This window comes from Vigna unguiculata, chromosome 4, assembly GCF_037176805.1.
Source record: "Vigna unguiculata cultivar grain cowpea cultivar isolate G323 ecotype 2 chromosome 4, ASM3717680v1, whole genome shotgun sequence".
Taxonomy (NCBI): Eukaryota; Viridiplantae; Streptophyta; class Magnoliopsida; order Fabales; family Fabaceae; genus Vigna; species Vigna unguiculata.
The window spans coordinates 28999498-29019321 of record NC_140795.1 but is presented as its reverse complement, the minus strand read 5'-3'; the positions used below and the strand labels follow the sequence as shown (position 1 = coordinate 29019321).

The following is a 19824-nucleotide window of genomic DNA, read 5'->3' as shown; positions in this document are numbered from 1 at the left end:
AAGTTGTGCAGATTTGACTTGATGCTCCTTGAATCAAGCAAGATCCATCATAGTAGAATCAACCATCAATTCTTCTTGGATCTGTGCTTGAGTTATTGTAGAATCTTCTGAAGCTTTTCTGTCTCTCAGTTGGCTCTGTCTCAGATGAAGACTGCGTGATCTCCCTAAATTTTCAGACCCAAAACAGATTCCAAAACAACTTTTATACAAAGATTTTTGCTGTCACTAATTCAATTAGCAATTATTTTTAACACAAACATTATTTTTTTTTACCAGGAACATTTTTAGTTAAAAAGTAGATTTACATACTTTTATGTTCTTAATATGTGTATCATTTTTACCCTTTTAGTTCCATTAATGTTTTTTTCAACGTTCCCTTCTAAATTAAATATTTTATTTTTACATTTTTTTACCTATGCATGATTATTTGTGTATTTATTAATTTCTTTTAATGATGTGTGATGATACTAGAAAAGTCAATAAAAAAGAAAAGTAATCATAAAATTCTTATTAAATAAAAGTCTACATTACTAATAATCGATCAAGATAAAAGATCTAAAATTCTTTATTAAATTGGAAATATACAGAATAAAAAAAAGACATTTCATTTTGTGTTCCACTAAAAGGGCCATCACCAGAGAAAGATTTCTACCAAAACCTACAAAAACAAAAAATGTATAACATGTTAATAATAATGTTAGCAACATAATAATAATAATATTATTATTATTATTAGATAAATTTAAAAAAGTTCTTAGAAAATATAATACCAATACTCCATCACTGAAAGAAGAGCCGTATGAAATAAGTATTTTGGCCAATATATATCCTCTTAACAATAATAACATTATTCACTCAAAAGTCCTGCGAACTTGATTCGCTCACAAGCAGGTGAGAATCCTTGCGGCTATTAAGTCTTGTAGTCCTGCAATTCAATAGTTGTGGCTCAGTCAATAAAATGTAACATCCGAATAGGACATTAAAAATTATATATCGAAGTTCTTAGAAAGTGTCACATTATCATTACATTATAAATCTTTAAGTATCTTAAATGACTTCTTAGAATCCAAATTAATATTTTCTCTCAACATTTTCAACACATGAAGCCTGATCGTGTTCATTGACAAAATATAAAGGATGCAAACTTTGAAATATAATGTAAATTAAGAAAAGAATTCACCTTGAAGAAATATATTTATCAACCTCATCCTTCTCTGCAGGACTATAAACAGACCAACTTTCGTTTAGAAAACTTGCTAAAGCCCAAGTCAAAATGTATCATCGATCAGAAAAATTGAGCTCATGAATTTTGAGAATTACCTTACAACAGAATAACAGGTTCATCATTGTCATGTTGCAAGTTCTAAAATATCATCCCATTATTGTCCACAAACTCTGGATTGATTCTCGTGGCATCGCATCCTAATTTCTCTTTATATTAGAAAAACAAATGTCAACCCTTACAATAAATACCATAAACTTTAAAGCTAGTAAGATATAAAGTAACAATATGTAACCAAACTTTCCAAATTTGGCCTCGTTAAGAGCATTAAATTATTTACCAAACAAAATTACATACACATACTCTATTTTCTGTTTTTACCACATTAAGAACATTTGTTTCTCTATCAAACCAAGACCTAGCTAGATGTTTAGAAAATACAAAAATTGATGAATTTAAACTAAGAAATTAAACATCTTACGGGATGTTGTAAGCGAATGCTATTGTGCAAGAAAAGAAACAAGATATTATAAAAGCATTGAAGAGTATATAATGCAAACGAAATTATAGCAAAACATAATACTAAACCTATGTACCAACAGTTGTTTGCCATAATACATATTAGTTCTTTTTCGTCCTAGTGTGATCATAAAACAAAACCAACCTTTTATTTTGCTTTCAGATCTTGTGCTAATAATTATTTGTTTACAACTTGGAAAACTTTGAACCAAGAAATTTTGTACCACATGAAAATATTTTGACTAAAAACTGAAAGTGGAGAAATTTAGGATAACATGAATGATGCATAATTCATAATCAATTAATCATGACATACCTTTTTTATTTGTCCTCTTTAACATGACCGTGTCAGCGTGTGCTTCATCAACCTCAGTTCTTCATTTTATAAGAGCATCATGGTCCTCCATTGTAAAGGGGACACAGTTGAAGGAACAACTTTTGCCTTCTAATTCCGCAACTTCACACTTTACATGTACATATTAAGCACACAGAATTATTATGAACACAATGTCACGGCAATGGTAATCCATATAAAAAAACCATAACACCTTATTTTCTATTACCTTTTTCTTAGTTGCAGCAATCTTAAGTTTTGCTTCTTTCACTCCTTTTGCATATGTTAAATATATCTCCTGAGTTTCCTGGACATATTAAGCAAGTTTCCAACCACTTTAAATGATATTAAGACAACAAATCACCACAGCAAAATCCTCATCAAACAAAACATATACAGATATCTCAGCTGACAATTTGGAACATTTCCCATTTACAAAAATCAATATTAGTCATAGTTTTTAGAATATTAGTCATATTTTTGTGATTTCTTTGTATACTCGTTGCAAAAAAGTGGATCTTTGGATGGTGTTGCAAATTAAAAAAGGCTTTGCCATAAACATGCCCAAAAACAAGGCCTTGAGCTCCTCTGTGCCCTTCCACTGTTCCCACATCTTTGATATGCTGCATATCACACTTTTATGAAAGAAGGATAGAATAATTTTGAAAAATAAAAGCATCTAAAAAGAAAACCTAAAATTTATAATGCTGACTGACCTGATCAAGAGGCACTTGTTGCAGAACTTAATTGGACAATATTTTCCATTCTTGAGGTTCTTGCATGTTGCAGTAAAATTTTCCTTTTTTTGCCGGCACTACAGTGGAAACCCAACAAAACAAAAATGTTATCATCCAAATGCACCACAAAATCAAGAAACAAACCGAACAACAAAGAGTAATTGGATAATCATCAGACTCCAACGAGCAAAATGAAAAATTGGACATCACAAAAATAAAGAAAAAAAATGAATAAAGTACTTGATGACAAGATTTTCCAGTTCCCTTTGGAGAACTGGCCGCAGCATCCTCGGAGTTCTTATTCTGAGTAGAAGATAATCTCGCGTCCACTTGGAGTAGGAGAAAGGAATTCCCTCGTTGAATGCTGAGTTGAAGGGAGCAGCAAAAAGGAAAGAAGGCTGGTGATACGAGCACAGTAACCCTTGAATTCCAGGCACCTTGTGGCTTTTAAGTCTTTTAGCCCTGCAACAATTGTAGAAAAGAAACATTTTTATTGCTTGCACCTGTGCAGCATCCATTATTGAACAGAAAACTACAATAACTAAAATGTAACATCCAAACAGAGCATTAAAATTAAAAACTGTATACATGGCGAAACCATACCTTTCCAAACACTCCCCAAAACTCTAAGAGTTGCACCGCATTCCCTACATGTTTGGACGAAACCATATTCCTTGACATTACGATATAAGAAACGAGTACTGTATTCATCACAGGAAAACCATCATTAAAGAAAACTGTTGGTATTTTAAGGTTGTGAAAGGGATAGTTGAAGGGATAGAGAAAATGTGTAGATAGTAGAGTGTGAAAGTTGTAGTTGGAAGGAGTATGTAGTTGTAGTAGTGAGAGTGGTGTTTTAGATGTGATCTTAGTTCTTGGCATTCATCAAATGATTGAGTACATGGGTATTTATAGACCTATAGAGTATTCTAGAAAGTGCTAGCCACAACTTGTGTGGAATGTTCTAGATTTTTGCCTATGTAGAATGTTCTTGATATTTTTCTTCATATCTTAGGCTTTTCTACTTTGTTCTAGAACTTTCATTACATTTCAATACTTTTTGTCTTATGATTTTCTAGATTCTTCTAGAATTTGCATTACACTTTAATACTCCTCCTTGATGCAAATTCGGTAACTCCAAGCATAGCGCGTAGTAGTTCAAATCTTGGTCTTGGTAAGGCCTTTGTGAAGATATCTGCAATTTGATCTTCTGTCGGGCAGTACTCAAGTCGTATCTTCATATTTGTTTCCGCTTCTCTGATGAAGTGGTATTTAATTGCTATATGTTTTGTTCTGCTGTGATGCACAAGATTCTTTGTCATTGCAATGGTTGATTTATTGTCACAATTAATTGTAGTAGGGCCACTTTGTTTTTCTCCCATATCTTTGAGTATTCTTCGAAGCCATATAGCCTGACTTGTTGCTTCAGCGGCTGCCACATATTCTGCTTCAGCGGTTGATTGTGCAACTGTGGCTTGCTTCTTTGACGCCCAAGAGAATATCCCCGATCCAAGTGAGAAAGCATAGCCTGAGGTGCTCTTCATGTCGTCCACTGACCCTGCCCAATCACTATCAGTATAACCAAGCAATGTTGGATTGCCTGTGGATTTGTACCATATACCGTACTCTTTGGTTCCTTGTAGATATCTTAAAATTCTTTTGCCTACGCCAAGATGTATTTGGCTTGGGTTTTGCATGAATCTTGATAAGAGACTTGTAGCGAACATGATATCTGGTCGTGTAGCCGTCAGATAAAGTAGACTTCCAACTAAACTTCTGTATCGAGATGCATCGGCTTCTGGTGCTCCATCCACCTTTTGTAGTTTCTCATTTGTCACTAGTGGTGTGCTTACAGGTTTGCACCCGTACATCTTAAATTTCTTCAGCAAATCTTGTGTATATTTCTTTTGTGAGATGAATATTCCATCTCCTCTTTGACTTACCTCTATGCCGAGGAAATAACTCATCAAGCCAAGATCAGTCATCTCAAAGGTCTTCATCATATCTTTTTTAAACTCCATCAACATCTTTGTGTTGGTTCCAGTATAAATAAGATCATCTACATATAGAGAGAGTAAAAGAGTATGCTGACCTTGTGTCTTGATGTATAGTGTAGGCTCACTCTTGCTCCTCCTGAATCCTTGATTGGTGAAATATTGATCGATTCTGCTGTACCATGCACGAGGAGCTTGTTTCAGGCCATATAAAGCTTTCTTCAATCTCAACACTTTAGCTTCTTGGCCTTTAACCACAAATCCTGGTGGTTGCTCTATATAGATCTCTTCTTCAAGAACACCATTGAGGAATGCAGACTTGACGTCTAATTGGTAGATGCTCCATCCTTTTTGTGCTGCAAGGGCTATTAGAGTTCTTATTGTGTCTAGTCGAGCAACTGGAGCAAATGTCTCATTGTAGTCTACTCCAGGTTGTTGTGAATAACCCTTAGCTACCAACCTTGCCTTGTGTTTGTGTATGGTACCATCAGGGTTTAACTTTGTCTTGAAGACCCACTTAACTCCGATGATATCTTTATCTTTTGGACAATCTGCTAGCTCCCAAGTGTTGTTTTTCTCTATTGTCTTTATCTCTTCTTTCATTGCCTTGACCCATTCTTCTTGTTTTGCGGCCTCTTCAAAGGTTCCAGGCTCTAGTGTAGCCAAGTTGCAAGATTCATAGATGTCTGTTAGAGATCTGATTCGTCTCGGAGTGGATTCAGACGATGATTCTTCTTGATCTTGAATTGATGTTGGAGTTGTAGGAGATTCTGGAGTTATAATGGTATCTTGATCATTATCTTCTTGGCTTGTAGTTGGTTGATTGTTGGGCATGTATATTGTCTTCCTTTCAATTTGTTCCTCTTCCCAGTTCAAAGTAGCGCTTTCATCTACTTCAGTGTCTCTACTGATAGTTAGCTTCTTTGTTTGAAGATTATAGACTCTATAGCCTTTGGATTGTGTACTATATCCCAAGAAGATGCCTCGTACGGTCTTGTCTTCTAGTTTGTGTCTCTTTTGGTCTGGAACATGAATATAGCAAACAGATCCAAATACTTTTAGATGTTTAGCTGATGGTTTCTTACCGCTCCAGGCTTCGATTGAAGTTTTGTCTTGGACTGCTTTAGTAGGACATCTATTGAGTAGGTAGACCGCAGTGTAGACTGCTTCTGCCCAAAATGTATTTGGTAGTCCTTTCTCCTTCAGCATTGATCTCGCCATCTCCATGACTGTGCGATTCTTTCTCTCTGAAACACCATTTTGTTGTGGAGTATATGCGACTGTAAGTTGTCGTTCTATGCCTTCATCTTCACAGAATTTGTCAAACTCATGAGATGTGTACTCCTTTCCACGATCACTTCTAAGTACTTTTATTTGTTTTCCACTTTGCTTCTCAACAAGGGCCTTGAATTTCTTGAATATTCCGAAGACTTCTGACTTTGCCTTTAAGAAATAGACCCATGTCATTCTAGAGAAGTCATCAATGAAGAGGATGAAGTACCTGTTGTTGTGATGTGAAGGCGTCCTCATTGGTCCACAAACATTTTCGGTGTGGATTAATTCTAGTAAGTCTTTTGATCTCCATGCTTTGTCTGTTGAGAATGGTAATCGGTGTTGCTTGCCGAGAAGACATCCTTCGCATGATTCATTATTCTCCTTCAAGTAAGGAAGATCCCTCATCATGTTTTTCTGATATAGAAGCTTTAAGGCATGTGTGTTGAAGTGGCCAAATCTCCTATGCCAAAGCCATGAGTCTTCAACTTCCGCCTTCATGGCAATATTAGTTCCAGGTTTGAAGCTTATGGGAAAGCTTCTATTTCTCTTCTCCATTTTTACTTGGCCAATTTCTATCTTTCTACTATCATAAATTTTGCATGTATCTTTCTCAAAGTGAAGAGAATACCCATTCTCCATCATTTGGCCAATACTTAAAAGATTTTCTTTAAGGTTGGGAACTAGTAAAACATCCTTGATGAATTTCATACCTTTCTTTGTTTCCACCATGACAGTTCCTTTGCCTTGAGACTCCACTGTGGCGCCATTTCCAAGTCGAACTTTGACATTGACAGATTTATCAATGTCTTTGAAGATACTTTGATCTTTGGCCATGTGATTGCTGCATCCACTGTCCAAGTACCAGTTTCCTTCTCCACTATGAGATTCTTGATTGGCATAGAATAAACGTTGCTCCTGATTATGTTCTTCAGCAAAGTTTGCTTGATGCTTATTTTTATTACGACAATATTTCTCCACATGTCCAGGCTTCTTGCAATAATGACATATTGGCTTCCCACAATGCCAACAATCTTTTTCTGCATGACTTGACTTATTGCAAATGCCACACGGAGGATATTTATCTTTCTTGCTTCCAGAGAAATTTCTAGAATCTTTGCTTCTAGAATATTCTTCAATATTTTTCTTTTCTTCTTCTTCTCTCCTTTTGGGTTGTAATTTGAGCTTTGATTGGAAGGCATTTTCGACTGAATTTGTATTAGCACGATTATTTAATCTTGCTTCGTGCGCTCCAAGGAGACCAACTAATTTACTTATCGATAGAGAAGATGGATCCGAGGAAGTTTCTATGGAAGCTACTATGGAATCATATTTCTCTGTGAGAGTGATAAGAATTTTTTCTACCACTCTTTTTTCCTTAATTTCTTTTCCATATAACTTCATTTTATTCACTATTTCTTTTATTCTTCCATAGTATTCTTCAATGGTCTCAGATTCCTTCATTCTGATGGTCTCAAATTCTCTTCTTAGATAGTGTAGTTTAACGGAGCGTACCTGTTCATTGCCTTCAAATTCTTCTTCCAAAATATCCCATGCCCTTTTTGCAGTTTCTGCATCCATGATCCTCCTGGCGATAGTTTCTCCAACAGCTTGTTGAAGAACAAACAATGCTTGGGCATCCTTTTGTTCAGAATCTTCTAGCTTTTTTTGTTCCTCCTCAGATAGAGTCTCAATATTATCTGGTTTTGTATAACCAGATTGAACAATATCCCACAATTTTTGTGAGATAAAATATGTCTTTAGTTTGAGTTTCTAGAGGTCAAAATTTTCACCGGTAAAAACTGATAGGGGGACTGAAGAAAAGTGAACAATGTTAGAAGCCATAGGTTAAGAGAAAAAAACTCTCTTCTTTTGGAAGTATAGAAGGAAGGTTTTGAAAGTAATAGAGTAATTTTTCTACGCCCAATAAATGATCGAACGTAGCTCTGGTACCACTGTTGGTATTTTAAGGTTGTGAAAGGGATAGTTGAAGGGATTGAGAAAATGTGTAGATAGTAGAGTGTGAAAGTTGTAGTTGGAAGGAGTATGTAGTTGTAGTAGTGAGAGTGGTGTTTTAGATGTGATCTTAGTTCTTGGCATTCATCAAATGATTGAGTACATGGGTATTTATAGACCTATAGAGTATTCTAGAAAGTGCTAGCCACAACTTGTGTGGAATGTTCTAGATTTTTGCCTATGTAGAATGTTCTTGATATTTTTCTTCATATCTTAGGCTTTTCTACTTTGTTCTAGAACTTTCATTACATTTCAATACTTTTGTCTTATGATTTTCTAGATTCTTCTAGAATTTGCATTACACTTTAATAAAAACATATACATATATACAAGTACTGTATTTTATACTCTCTCATTCTTTCATTTTGTACCATGGATGTCTCAGCTGACATTTGGAACATTTCACATTTACAAAAACAATAGTAGTCATAGTTTTTAAAAAAAAATTTAAGTTTTTCTTGCATTGCAAGTGTGTCAAAAATTCCATTGCTTTCTAACTATAGTTGAAACATACAAAAATCAGCGAGTTTTTTCTGTACTAAGGCACACGTATCCAGCATGATAAACAATTTTAAACAAGATAAAGTATCTCATGAGGGATACCAATGACCTGGTACAAGACAAGAAAACAAAAATATGCATAATGTGACCAAGTAAAGCATGCAGAGTGTTTATAAAATGTAAAGATGAAAAAGGAGTTGAAAAAGAAGAATACCTCTGCAGAGAAGTTCTTTGAACCAACAGGAGGCGTGATAGAATTTCATTCCAGTGAAAATAAACTGAGATGAAGTGAATCATTCCTTCACAGTACCAGTACCTTCACAAAGGAAAGCTAAAATAAAATAAATGATAGACAGTGTTAGAAAGTTCTAAGAGGTAAAATGAATATGGCGATAAGTGGCATGCATTAGAGCAAAACTAAACCTTACCACTGGCTTCACCAAATTTTTCCAACAAAAGAACGAAGGAACAAAATAAATAAAAAAAAAAAAGAAAAGAAAAGAAGTTTACCATCAACAACATACTTCCTTATGCAGAGCCAAACATATTCATAACACCTCCCAGAATACACACCGCAAACGACTGTCTTTCTTTTTTTTATTCTCTATATTTAGGTTTTCTTCTCTACAGGTTAGAAATTATGTTTTCTCATTCTCTTATGAGTTAGGGTTTTCAAAGACCGTAACCTTTAACCCATGTTGGACTACCTCTGTCTATACGCGTGACTTACCTGCGTTACAGCAACAGTCTTTTGTTTTAGTTTTGAATATCGATGTTCGTTCAAAAACTTTTAATTTATTAATTAATTATTTTATTTCTATTCTTTTTAAATTATTCTCTTACTATTTTTTTTTCTAAAACTATTTGAAACAGACAATAAATTAAAATTCTGTTTAGTAATTTTTTGAAAATTTATTAAATTAAATGAAAAGTACATATCCTTTTATTTAAAAAAATTTATTTTTATGTGATGACAATTATATGTAAGAAGAAACAAAGACAGCGGAAGCAATTAGCAGAGGATATTTTGTAATTTCTTGGATAGAGGCATCGTCTTCTCCGTCACATATCTTTTGGGCTCTTAGCATTATTCAACTCATTACAACTATGTGATAAAATAATTTTTAACACAAAATCTTTGTTATGAGAAACTTTCCGAGAACATTTTTTAAATTTTGTCTATTTTATTTCTACATGACAAGTCCAATATCATTTTATTTTCTAAATACTAAATTTAAAATAAGTATTCACTCTTACAATAGCTAACAAAGAATAAAAATATGAGTATAAATATATACTTTTATTTTTTTTACAATTTTGTGATTTTTCTAAAGAATAAATTAAAAGAATATATTTGTCAAAGTATTAAAAGTTCTGTCTCTTGAAGATAAGATTTTAAATTCACAGCATCAACTTAGAATTTACGGTTTATTAGGTAAAAAAAATTATAAACATAAAATGAGAAAAAATCTGTTAAATACAAAAAAGAAACACTAGTTAACAGCTTCTAAATCTGAAATGAAATAAAGCAGTCATGTCGTTTCATGAATAGAAAGTTCACCAAGTCAGAATACTGAGAACACTCCTCCGATCTGAAACAGTTTTAACTTCACCAATCTCGAGTGACTTTTAGGTTAGAGTTACTGTAAGAAAACATGTGCAACTTTCAGAATTAGCCATAAGAATGAATGTAGTGAAATTATTCATAGTATGCATTCATCTTTGTAGAACTTTATAGAAATGCACCACAAAAACAATACCTCTTAAGAGACAGAAAAAAAGAAAAAGAAGAAAAAAAAAGTGTGGGAATAGCAGAAGGAGGAGGGTTAAGGTTACTGTGAGAAACCTGCGCAGCAGATTTTAGTGTTCATGTGAGAACCATTCAGTGAAAACTAACTTGTAAAGAACTATTAAATACATAATAAAGTAGTTTGCATTTGCATGTAACTCTGTGCCACCACAAGAGATAAGATTTTCCACCATGGGTTATGTGCCAAAATAATCCGCTATTCCTCTATTCACACGCAAGATAAAAGAAATAACTTTATCACATCTTAAAAGAGTGTAATTTAAATATAAAAACAGAAAAACATAGAGTACTGATGTTAAATTATTCTGTTAAGTATGTTTTTAGTCCTTGAACTTTGGCCGAAAATTGGAATTTGTCCCTGATCCAAACTTTGATAAATTTTGGTCTCTAAACTTTAAAAATGAATGAATATAGTCCTTTTAACCCAATTACATTGACTTTTTTCAATATGTCGAATGTATTTCGTATTAATATTGGAGTTGTTTACGCCGTTTGACACATTCTCGGCTCAATATTTACTGAGCAATGCGTTCGAAACCTAAAAAAAAGTTAATAAAATTGAGTTAAAAGGACTATATTCATTCATTTTTAAAGTTTAGGGACTAAAATTTATTAAAGTTTTGGCCAAGGACGAATTCCAATTTTGAGTCAAAATTCAGGGACTAAACACATACTTATTTGTATGATTTATGATGAGATGAAGATTTTGTTACATTTAAATTATATATAATATAATATATATGTACTATTTTTTATAAACTTTTTAAAAAGAAAAAAAAATCTTAAATACTATGGAGATGTCGGAGACAGAAATTATAAGAAAAGTATACATATTAATATATTTAAATTTTTACACTGTTTTAGATAAATTTGGTAAGATTCAATGATCTCTTCCTTGTTTCTTTAGCTTATATAATAGGTTGTGCCATAAAATTCTGAAAGATTCTACAACTATAAGAAAGTATAAAGATATTAATATTTAAAAAATTTATACTATTTTTTAAATAAATTATTGGATCTTAAAACAAGTCTTTTAAAATGAAGACCCCACTTATAATATTTTATTATTAAACGTAACATTTATAGAATTACTAAATAAAATGTTATAAAATTGAATAGATTATAGTGTATAAGGTATTAATATATAGTTATTCAAAAAGAAAACAACTATAACATATATGCAAACCAATTATAGACAACATAAGTTTTTCAAAAGAACTATCCCTCGACAAAATAATTACTAGAGCCTAAGGAACTATTCAGAAGCGTTGGTAAGTTGATGTGCAAAGTATGAATAAAATGCAGTACATCATATATATATATATATATATACCAATTAGTGAACATTAAACTCAATTATCTAGATATATGTCATTTGATATAAAAATTTCTTTGGTTTAAGAGGGAGGAAGGCCTTCCTTTGGGGAGATACAACACCATGAGACCTAAGTCCAACCACATAAGTTATTGACACCATTCTCAACCAAAAATCTTAACACAATTGGTTTATGGGTCTTTATCCTTATATAGTGCTCTACTTTTTCATTTTTAGTCAATGTGAGACTTAGATTCACACTTGGGTCCCTAACAATCTCCCTTCCAAGTGCAAGTCCCTTCTCGTGACATCACATCCTCTTTTCTCTTTAGATTAGAAAAACAAATGTCAACTCTTACAATAAATAGATAAACTTTAAAGCTAGTAAGATATAAAGTAACAATATGTACCCAAACTTTCCAATTTGGCCTCGCTAAGAGCATTTTCATATATGATTATAAAATATATTGTCTTTTTCTGTTTCACATTGGTTACATCCACCACTAATTTCTCAACTGGTATAATATATATTTATAGGAAATTGTGTTAAGCCCACTTTTATTCTGCTCTTTTATTTTTAAAGGTTGCCCCAAACTATTGGACCTAAGGGCTGGCCCAAAGGGACAACAGACCCTAAGTCTGCCCTAATGCTCCATCCCCTTTCACTTTGCAGAAACAGTTCCTCCATTCCTTCATAGAGCAGCAGCAAAACCTCTGCTAGGGTTTTGAAGTTCAGTCAGATTTGAGTCGATTTGGTCTCGTTTTACCACGTAAGTTGTTCACGAACCCTTAACCTTCATCCCTGGTTTAGTTCTTCGTGTTTCCTGTTAGGGCTCTGTGTAATTAATCTCGTGCCTCATATATGTTAGGGTTCCTCAGATCTTAAATCTGCTCCGGGAGTGCTCGTACTCATTCGCTTTAGTGTCGAAGTTGTTTGGCTAACTCTTTCCAGGTAAGGGAAGCTAGAACTTACTATATTTTCGGTAAAATCTGCTTATTTGATGAGTATATGATGATTGGATGGCCTGTGTGAGAATATAATTGGTTGAAAATGCCTGTTTGAACTGTTTGGATGTGTGTGGGTGGCTGTTACTCGAGAGAACAATGGTGAGCACTGGTCTTCTCGCCCAAGCGAGCCTGCCTCGCCTAGGCGAGATTAACAAAGGCTCGCCCAGGTTTTTCCACGTGAATGGTCGCTCAGGAGACTAGTTCTGTTTTTGAGCGAGCGAGCATCTCGCTCAGGCAAGGAGGGTCTCGCCTAAGTGAGCATGCGCAAAAGTCACTATACCTGTATGTCGAGCTCTCGCCTGAGCGAGACCCTTCAGCCTGAGCGAGGAGCTGGGTGAGAGTACGTTCTGGTTTGGCGTTTTTCCTGTTCTTGGATGTTTGGCTTGTGTTTGATTGGATTATTATATAATGGCATGAGGGGAATGAATATGCATGGGTGGGAGGGTGTGTGAGTTGTGAATGATGAACTTGAATAATACTTGGCATGTAATGAACATGGAATGGTTGGTTATGAAAAAGGCATGGTAATGAGATGAGTTGAAATTCTGTATTCATGGATGGAGTATGATGAGTTGGTATGAGTTTTATTTGGAACATGAAAGGGATTGGTTATAAAGGTCGATGTAATATATATATATATATATATATATATATATATATATATATATATATATATATATATATATATATATATATATACCCGCATGATAAATATTGCTTGGTTGTCTGTATATGTTTGGTTTGTGGTCAGTGCGTAATTTCCTTGAAATCTCTAGGTGAGATTTCAGGGTCGTGCTTCAGTGGTCGGGACGTAATTCCATGACCCCTGTTAGTGGGAATTCATGGTGGTGCCCCATCTATATAATTGGGTAAGGATTCAAGGTAAGGTTGCATCTTGACACTCTAAGGAGTCAGTTAGTCTCACTTAGAGCGGACTGACTCTTGTGGTGAGGGTAGCAGGAGGACTGAAACTCATTAAGGGCTAACCTTGTGTGTGGGGGTTTGGATATATTGTAACACTTGTAACACTTAGCTCGGGGGTGAGCAACTCGGGGGTCAGCAGAGATATCGACCACAAGCACAAGCATCCGTTGAATCCGACCTAATTATACATATCTAAATGAGTCGATTTGAGTCTTAGTGTATTGATTGGAAGGTCATAACATGCTTGGAAGATGTGTGTATATTGAACTGTGAAAGTATATCTGATTGCATGATGAAAATCTTTTTGACTCTAACTTACCCTTTGCTTGTTTGAATTGCTTGTATGTTGTTCTTCTACCTTTGCGATGATCATCAATTTATTCATGGGAGCAGATGCGAGAGTTACTCGTGGTCAACGGGAGAGAGACTCCGTTGCATAGTCTACTTGGGCTGGACTTCATGTTCTTCTTGGGCTTTCTTTAGGGCTATGACCCATGTACTTGTTTGTCTTTAGATTTCTATATGATTCCAGTAAACTGTATAACTTGTTTCTGTTTGGGCATCGTGGTGTGTCTTGGATTGTAAGGAGTGATGTTTAAATTCTGAGACTACGTTAAGATATTATTTTAGTGTGATGCTTCCTTTAATTTCATTTATTAAATAAAATGGGGCGTTAGAAATTGTAATTTAATAATAATAATAATAATAATAATAATAATTTAATAATAATAATAATAATGATATTATTATTATTATTAGGTTGTTTAGTTTAATCTAATATTTAACTGTTTGTAACTTGTTATAATAATTTATAATGAGAAACATTTGAGATTGTAAAAACAATTTATAAAAAAATGTTTTCTATTTCTTTATAAATAATATTGGGTTGGTATTAAGAAGAAATGCTTGTATTAGTATAAGTTTTTGAAATAAATAATAAATATGTTTTTAAATTACTTTAATTTCAATTTTTTACAATAAATTACAATATAACACTTTAATCTTATTTTATTTCAATAACATAATTAATTTTGTAATATCCCATATAACAGTGAAATATATATATATATATATATATATATATATATACCCGCATGATAAATATTGCTTGGTTGTCTGTATATGTTTGGTTTGTGGTCAGTGCGTAATTTCCTTGAAATCTCTAGGTGAGATTTCAGGGTCGTGCTTCAGTGGTCGGGACGTAATTCTATGACCCCTGTTAGTGAGAATTCATGGTGGTGCCCCATCTATATAATTGGGTAAGGATTCAAGGTAAGGTTGCATCTTGACACTCTAAGGAGTCAGTTAGTCTCACTTAGAGCGGACTGACTCTTGTGGTGAGGGTAGCAGGAGGACTGAAACTCATTAAGGGCTAACCTTGTGTGTGGGGGTTTGGATATATTGTAACACTTGTAACACTTAGCTCGGGGGTGAGCAACTCGGGGGTCAGCAGAGATATCGACCACAAGCACAAGCATCCGCTGAATCCGACCTAATTATACATATCTAAATGAGTCGATTTGAGTCTTAGTGTATTGATTGGAAGGTCATAACATGCTTGGAAGATGTGTGTATATTGAACTGTGAAAGTATATCTGATTGCATGATGAAAATCCTTTTGACTCTAACTTACCCTTTGCTTGTTTGAATTGCTTGTATGTTGTTCTTCTACCTTTGCGATGATCATCAATTTATTCATGGGAGCAGATGCGAGAGTTACTCGTGGTCAACGGGAGAGAGACTCCGTTGCATAGTCTACTTGGGCTGGACTTCATGTTCTTCTTGGGCTTTCTTTAGGGCTATGACCCATGTACTTGTTTGTCTTTAGATTTCTATATGATTCCAGTAAACTGTATAACTTGTTTCTGTTTGGGCATCGTGGTGTGTCTTGGATTGTAAGGAGTGGTGTTTAAATTCTGAGACTACGCTAAGATATTATTTTAGTGTGATGCTTCCTTTAATTTCATTTATTAAATAAAATGGGGTGTTAGAAATTGTAATTTAATAATAATAATAATAATAATAATTTAATAATAATAATGATATTATTATTATTATTAGGTTGTTTAGTTTAATCTAATATTTAACTGTTTGTAACTTGTTATAATAATTTATAATGAGAAACATTTGAGATTGTAAAAACAATTTATAAAAAAATGTTTTCTATTTCTTTATAAATAATATTGGGTTGGTATTAAGAAGAAATGCTTGTATTAGTATAAGTTTTTGAAATAAATAATAAATATGTTTTTAAATTACTTTAATTTCACTTTTTTACAATAAATTACAATATAACACTTTAATCTTATTTTATTTCAATAACATAATTAATTTTGTAATATCCCATATAACAGTGATATATATATATATATATATATATATATATATATATATATATATATATATATATATATATATATATATATATATATATATATATATATATATATATATATATATATATATATATATATATATATATATATATATATATATATATATATATATATATATATATATATATATATATATATATATAATAAAGACAAAAGACTACTAGAAAAATGCAATTTAGCAACCGATATTAGTTACTGAAATGATTTAGTTGCAAATTGTGACTAAAGTAGCCATCAATTCATAGTAGTCGCAAATAGCCACTAATCTAGCGACTGAATACATGTACAATAGTATTCATTACTATAGCGACTGAAATAGTCATCGAAAACTTTTAGTCACTAAATATTATGTTTTAACCACCGATTTAGTGATCAAAATAAATCTTATTTTGTAAAATATATTTAATATGGTAATTAGTCACCGAATATTTTTGGTCGCTAAACATTATTTAATATGTAATGTTTTAGTCATCGATCTAGCGACCGAAATAATTTTTTTTTTTGTAAAATATATTTAATATGGTAATTAGTTACTGCATATTTTTGGTTGCAAAAATATTATTTAATATCTAATATTTTAGCAACCGATTTAGCGACCAAAATACATTTTATTTTTGTAAAATATATTTAATATGCCAATACCCACCGAATATTTTTGGTCGCTAAAACAATATTTAATATGTAATGTTTTAGTCCCCGATTTAGCAACCGAAAGAAATATTATTTTATAAAATATATTTAATATGATAATTAGCTACCGAATATTTTCAGTCGCTAAATTATTATCCAGAATCTAATACTTTAGCCACCGATTTAGCCACCAAAGAAAGTATTATATTATAAAATATATTTAATATAGTAAGTGATCACTTAATATTTTCGATAGATAAAATATTATTTATTTAATATAAATTATAATTAATTAAATTACGTATTTTTGCATTTTGTCGACACTTAAAGAAAAATAATATCCTACTTTAAAAAATCACCACCACCACCACCACCATCTCTCGATATGTAATATATTTGTACAATTATCTAAAAAGAAAATCATATTAACATAATATATACATCGAAACTTTCAAAACATAGAATTATCCCAAAATTAAACATGACAAAAGGAAATGTTATCTTATGAACTTAAACTCAGGTTCTTCATCATATGGAGATGCATCAACTTCTACACTATCTTTTGCTCATTCCACAAAAGTGATCATTAAAAACAAAGAGAGATTAAAAATTTTCTTAGTCTCTACAAGAAATTCTTTAATTACCAAGAAAATTTACCGATGATAATAAATTTGTCGGTAAAACATTTATCAATAGAACAATAAGGGACAAATTCCATGATGACAAATCCTCTTACTAAGGGACTTCCACCAAGGTTTTTTATGAACATGTTGCTTATATGAATGTTTTACATTTTGAGGAATCGTTGGTTTAATGGGAGTTAGTCACTTTTACGCGTTTTTGAGTTTTATATTTGGTTTTATGTATGCATGCATTGTCTTTGGAAATACTTTAAATATTATTAAGAAATTACAATCTGTATATTAAGGTTATTATATTTATCTCATTGAGATAAAGTAAGGACCACTTGAAAATAGATGTGTGTAGGTCACCTTCACATAATTTTCATGCTACACATGTCATGATAAGCCAATGTACTTGGTTATGTCAGCATTAATGATCATTGTGAGGTTTAGCTGCAATTAATGCAACTAAAACAGTTTCGGGTTTATATGCAAATGTAATCAAATTTGAGCATCTAATGACAAATTTGAGCTTATAAAGTCTAACACATTTATAAGGATATATATATATATATATATATATATATATATATATATATATGTATGTATATATAATGAATAATTAAATAAGTCAGGGCCATTATATTATTATTAGTCAAAGTATTAAAGTGATAAAAAAATTAAATCTATGATTAAGAGCATAAATATGTCATAATATATTAAATGTGAAAATACCAGCAATATTCTAATTTGTTGAAGAGGACAAATTACAAATATTGAAATTTAAGTGAGTAATTGACAAAAGTTACATATAAGGTTGTGGTCCCCATTTGTGAGCACAATACGTACTATTCTTGTACATTTCTCTTCCTCCCCATTAAAAGGGAAATTAAGAGGGAACCTTCAGGTGCTCTACAATTGGAAGATCAGATACCATTTTTATTTGTTGTTCCCTATGATGCACGAATACGATACATGCATCCAATACGACACGTATCCAAAACGTCGATACATTTATTTTGAAGATAATAGGATATGATACGTAATATATGCAACTTGAAAAGTGTACAATTATTCTAAAAAAATATGATAAATATATTATTGTTATTCTGTTAATCCAAATTAAAATCATATATATCATAAAAGTATTAGTGTTTAATAGATTAGATACTTCATTGATATGCATTGGTAAAATATCCTAAAGTATTGATGCGGATATGTGCCAGATATGGATAGGTGATCTAGATTGAAGTATCGGTGCATCATAGGTTGTTCGTAATGATCAGGTACGCTTCCACATTCTATTGTTTTGGGATATTCAGAACTGCTTAAATATTGTTAGGTTTATTTCTCTTTTTAAATTGATCTGGTTTGATCCATATTCTAACAATCTTCCCATGGATTCTCTCATGCATTAATTGGAAGACTCACATAAAACTAATAATGAAACAATTTACTATGTATACAACTGGCATGGCACACTACGAATGAACAATTATCTTTCATTTTCATGCAGACAAATATGTTTTCTCTACTGTATTTATTAAATCCCTTGCATGCACACCATACTACATAAGAGTCCATGGATGACTGAAAATGGGGCTTCTACTTCTTCAACTGAGAGAACATTTTTAAGTAAATAATATTTTATAAATTAAAAAGAGTATAAAAAAGAAAACAAAATATTACGAGCAACAGAAATTTAAAGTAAACAAATAACAAAACTGTCAGAAATGGGATTTGAACCCATGCCCTCTTTCGAAGACCAGAACTTGAGTCTGGCGCCTTAGACCACTCGACCATCCTGACATTTCTGACTATTGGCATGGCTTGCCGAAAATAAATTTATATTGATTTAGTAAAGCCAATAAGAAAGTACACGTTGATCAGAACAATTTATGAAACAACATCAAAGTCCACTTTGATTTATGAACAACTTTGTCAGCATTCTTGAAACTCCTATACCTCAAGTAAAACCAACCTTTGATTTGTTTGCCTCAGAAAATTAGATGAACTATATTGGGATTCAAATATAAAAAAGGTGAAGGTTCAATAGCTAACACTCTTTGAAACCTTGGATGTTTTTTTTTTATCAGCAATAACTAATATATAAGTAAAAGAGTGAGACATTACAGATGCCTCAACCCATGTACAAAACTAAAGAAACAAAGGAGATAAAAAATGAACCTATAATACTAAATCTCCTTTTCAACATACAAACCCTCGGGCGATATCTCAAGGGTAAGATGCTGGAGTATTCCTAGAGTTGTGGCTCAGGATAGAGGGTAACACGAGCATTCTTTGAGTTGTGGCTCGGAATAGCGAGTGTTTTCGCATGTGTTCTACAAGTGATGGCTTGTAGGTTGGACAGTAACGATAACTTGAGATTATTAACCAAAGAAGTAGAACATGGATTGCATGGTGGTGGTCGTGTGATATGAGATCAAGGATGAGGATCCTTGGATTGTGTGTGTTTTGTTATATAAATTGATGCATATGTTTTATTCTGTTAGCTCACCCTAT

At 32.5% G+C, this 19824-nt stretch overlaps 1 long non-coding RNA gene and 1 other non-coding gene across 4 annotated transcripts; both read right to left on the bottom strand.

Moving 5' to 3' along the window:
• Positions 1-475: 475 nt before the first annotated feature.
• LOC114181470 (uncharacterized) lies at positions 476-9309 on the bottom strand. Of its 3 annotated transcripts, none has more exons than XR_014994172.1 (11): positions 9120-9309; positions 8810-8926; positions 3416-3513; positions 3053-3274; positions 2792-2889; positions 2305-2382; positions 2058-2205; positions 1321-1431; positions 1181-1222; positions 771-925; positions 476-658 (listed from the first exon to the last, which is right to left on the bottom strand). It is a non-coding gene; the product is annotated as an uncharacterized LOC114181470 (long non-coding RNA). The 3 variants fall into 3 exon arrangements; XR_014994170.1 differs by having other exon boundaries at positions 9106-9308; XR_014994171.1 differs by having other exon boundaries at positions 8810-8911; positions 9106-9308.
• A 9717-nt stretch (positions 9310-19026) lies between these two features.
• On the bottom strand, positions 19027-19110 carry TRNAL-CAA (transfer RNA leucine (anticodon CAA)). The gene has a single exon. It is a non-coding gene; the product is annotated as a tRNA-Leu (tRNA).
• Between the last annotated feature and the right edge of the window lie 714 nt (positions 19111-19824).